This window comes from Hyalella azteca, unplaced genomic scaffold (assembly GCF_000764305.2).
Source record: "Hyalella azteca isolate HAZT.00-mixed unplaced genomic scaffold, Hazt_2.0.2 contig14119, whole genome shotgun sequence".
In the NCBI taxonomy this organism is placed as follows: Eukaryota; Metazoa; Arthropoda; class Malacostraca; order Amphipoda; family Hyalellidae; genus Hyalella; species Hyalella azteca.
In genome coordinates this window covers 4704-9130 of record NW_025944015.1, presented here as the reverse complement: position 1 = coordinate 9130, position 4427 = coordinate 4704, and the positions used below count along the sequence as shown (strand labels likewise).

General features: G+C 35.6%; 1 long non-coding RNA gene across 1 annotated transcript; it reads right to left on the bottom strand.

The window, feature by feature from the left end:
- Window positions 1–751: 751 nt before the first annotated feature.
- Window positions 752–2845, bottom strand: LOC108668184. Its single transcript, XR_001930587.2, has 3 exons — window positions 2783–2845; window positions 2174–2272; window positions 752–1481 (listed from the first exon to the last, which is right to left on the bottom strand). It is a non-coding gene; the product is annotated as an uncharacterized LOC108668184 (long non-coding RNA).
- Window positions 2846–4427: the final 1582 nt, after the last annotated feature.

Below are 4427 nucleotides of genomic sequence, written 5' to 3'. Positions count from 1 at the left end.
GCGTGGGATGCACCAGAATCTCTAAATGTCAGTTTGATCTGCTAAAGAGCGCGCTAAATTATGGCATAATACTCAACCCGTTGTCAGATTGTTTCGTGTCTCAATAACGATGCAATTGAATTACTGTCATATTAACTTCAAACTTGTTTAATTGTTCTTGAAAATCTAGACTTAAATCGGGCGTTATTGAATTTACCATTTAATTTGATCATAAATATCATAGTTCGGCAATTCCTCCTGCGTTACACTACTATACGTTATCCAGTCGAGATGAATGGAGATCGTGCAGTACAAATTGGAGTTGATAAATTTTCAATTAGGTTTAAACTTAAATGTGTTCTATGCCATTGATCAAGAGGACTCTGTTTGAAGTCGAGGTTCGTTAAAAGTGAAGCTAATATAAATGAACTGCCGGTTTTGTTATAGACGTGAACTGGGCCACAACTGTTTTTTTTTATTCTATCAATTGATTCATGCATTGTCTCCGACTTAACGCAAGTTTGCAAAATTTCAGATCGATGAGAAAGCTAGAAGTGTGTTAAATATTGATTATAAGATTTGCAGCAGACAAAAAAACAAACAACATGAAGTGAAGTTGAAGAGAAGTGTGGTAATAATGAAAAATAACGTATTTTATTATCTTAAATTAAGTGGTTATTTTAATCAAGAATTTACGGTTGTTCAGAATAGACCTAAAGAAACGGTGCCTCGACATCGGGTGTGGCTTACTGAAAAGAATTAATTTGCGCAGTGAGCTGAGGTAGTTTATTCTTCGAAAATCAAGTCTACAAATTTATTTTAAACATAAATAATAAATCTAATCAGGTATTATTTACGTTACGTAACGTTTCTACCTACAGAGCGGGTTGCATAACTTTTTATTTCATTTCTTGCGTAATTTTTTAGGGCCCTGTAGTGCAAATTGGGATCCATTAAAATAGAAAACTATGGTAATAAATGACTAAGAACTATTATGACATTCCTTATGAGTAGTATCAATTTGACCATGTTCAACTGCTGGTATATAAATGATACCTACATTATATATGAAATGAGCCTACTTGTAAGTATTTCAGCACTGTAATGATAAGAGAATGAAAGAAATGTAGGTAATTGTTTGTTTCTGAACATAAATCTTATAACAAATGAGCTCAGGAATTGACCTTCCAAACATGAATCATTGGCAAATAGAATAAATTCCACAGAAAACGCTTCATTGTGGGCATCAAACTCTAATTCAACAAAAATAATTTTGCATACCTGGAATTTGTCTTCATCAAAACTTGTAACATAGATAAGGCGGACAAATTTTTCAATTTGAATTGGAGAGAAGACAATCTGCCTGGTTGCCATGTGTGTGCCATACTGAGCAACTATGTGATTCACTCCCGGCTGCAGCATCACCAGGGCAGTGAAGCCATCGTCACCCACTGAGTAGGAGCATGTAGAGACTGCACCTCCAGCGCTGTGGGTCACACTGCCTGCATCAAACAAACAAGAACATCCAAGTTGTGAACAAGATGAATTTATAAAAAATATTTCGGTAAAATCAGAAATTAGATATGAAAAGTGAGCACTTAGCTTAATGGTCTTCTAAGATGAATTGTTAAAGGTAGATTTAAGAATTTTAAGGATGCAAATGTTATACGGTAACTATGCATGTACAACAATACAGCAAAACTTTGCACCAACATAGATGCTATAAGCAAAAAATTGAATAATATCATAAGGTGGAAATTGAATTAAGTTTTTATAAATGTATGTGAAACTATCTAAAACTCTATATGTGAATTATTGTACATTGACCCATTTATGATTTAGCCACTTTCTGTCTTGATTACTGATGACTGAATAGCATATTGGTAAATTAGACTTCTCACTTCAGTGTAACAAAGTACTGCAAAATTAGTTGAATATTGACTAGTTTTAATGAATTATATATTGCAGTACATCAACTTAACAGTCAACACTTCATAACCAACTGAACAAAGTGCTGCATCGCCTGCATGTAATTTTTACATTAGGAGATGAATTTCCTATTAATGGCATTGCCTGCATATTAACATTTTTCCTCTTTCCATGGTACTTTCCTATTTCAGTGAAATAGCATTACAATATAGCAGTAATTAATGTAAGTAATACTATCACTATCAGAGCTCAGTAGATTACTCACCTGATATTCCCGGACATATTGGACTGCAAAGACATCTCACCAGGCACATCTGATGAACAACTTCAGCTCCATTAGCCAAATTGATTATGTCCAGCATGCCTGAAAAAAAATTACAACATACTATGTTGACTTGTTGAAACTTGAGAGTGTGAGTGAAATACAATCTACCTTTATTTCTACAACCTACATTTACAAAGTAATTTATTATACTTATTATTATATATCCTATTGTATTATATAATTTATTATAGTACTTTGAAAGTACTACAAGCTACTTACTAAGACTCCGTGAATTATCAACTTTCTTTCCTACCTCATTCTACATCTTCACCTCAATACATCCAATCTCAAAAAAGGTTGATTTATTTCACAAATTACAAAGGTTTATCTTGAATAAAAATGAATGTCAAATAAATCTTAATTACTATTATTGTTTCCAAAAGAAGAAGAATATTTCACTGCAAAATGGAAAGAAGGATATAAAATATGGACCTATTGTTAAAGAGAGTACACAAAAAATGGCATCTTTTTGACAAGACCCAAAATCAATTTCGTCTGATAAAGCAAATCCCTCAACCAAGTACGACTGTACGAGGGTGACATACCTACCGGCACACCCTCACTTCACCACTGTTGCCTGCTGACTGACCGGGTGTGACCCGAGTTTCCAGTTTCCAAAATCCAATTCTTCAGTGCCTCCGCAATGATAAATAAAGAATAGCATCAATTGATACGGTGTCCAAGAAAGCAAAATTTACAAAAGTTGAATTATTTTATTGAGTGATAACGCCATTTTCAGCCGCCGTTTTATTGCGTGATAACATCATTTTCAGCGGGCGTTTTATTGCGTGATAACGCCATTTTCAGCGGGCGTTTTATTGCGTGATAACGCCATTTTTCTAGTAGCTTCTTCAAACTATCGCCAGTCATGAAAAGATCCGGTCAAATGACACGAGTTTAGATCTATGAACAAGGCACGAAATGGAAAAGAATCGGCGACAGGCCACATCAGGCCTACACTTCAGAGCCGACATCACTATGTTATGTTATGTTATGTTATGATATGCTCTGCCGCACTCGTTTAAAAGTAAAATTTCAGGACGATTGGGGTTCATTACTTGATTCACTGCACAGATGAAATATTATCGATCATTTTCACTTTGACAACTCGCTCAGCTCAATAATGATTTAGAATCCTCCATATAAATCCACCAAATACGAATTTTATAGGGCCAGGCACCACAATTGGCTCGTGTTTTTATCGAGTCGGTCAACCAGTCGTGATTTAAGGACCGACAGTTAAAATATTGCAGCAGGCTGCAGTCGTCGGCTCTGACAAATCGTTTCTCTACATCTACATTCTCCTCTGGCGCCCTCGGGAGCGTTTATATGCCCGGTCCTCGGGGATGACGTGAGGTCAAATTTCTGCCGCGAAATTTCCATCACTTGCAGCTATTTATATAAGAAAACTTGAGTGCGTGTTTTACGTAAGTCGAGAACCCTGCTGATGCTCCCAAATTAATCAAATATGGCTCCTGATTGGCCAAATAATTACACAAATTTTGAACATAAAGCTTAGGCTTGTTGAAGTGAGAAAGATAATTAGGTAGTTTATATGTCACGAAAAACGCACAGATATAGTTCACATATTGTCTATTCCTATTGAATAATTTCAATAGGAATAAAAAGGAAGACTCCTTCGAAAGGAATAAATATTCTTTTCGGTTATGGTTATCATAAGTTGAGTTTAAACGAGTCTTATTTTAAAATTAAAAGTCGTATATTGAGGAAAAAATTTATAATCAATCGCTTCGCGCAGTGAGTAATGTTACGCATTGAAAGTACCTCCCAGAGGTCCACGATGTCAGCAACTTCAGTGCAGTCACCCTTCGTTTATTTCCCTCCTAAAAGTGCAGTAGACCAATTACCCCGGGGTAATTTACGGCGATAGCCGGAAACGCTGCGAAGGAACTGCCGTAGAACAGGCATGAAGCTCCGTCTATGTTTCCAGGCTCTGTTTTACACGGCTTCGGACCGTGACAAACGGGAGGCTGAGAATACGGGATACGGCTATGAGGAGTTCACAGATTCATAAAAAAGTTTAGCTCATTTAGCTTTTTTGGACTCCTTTTTTAATTGTTTTTTAGCTTTTTTTCTTTTGGGATTTACAGATTTATAAGAAGTTTAGTAGAGAGTTATATGTTCTTCTAGTTTTCATTAACTCAATAATAAGTGTTAATACATAAGATGTAAC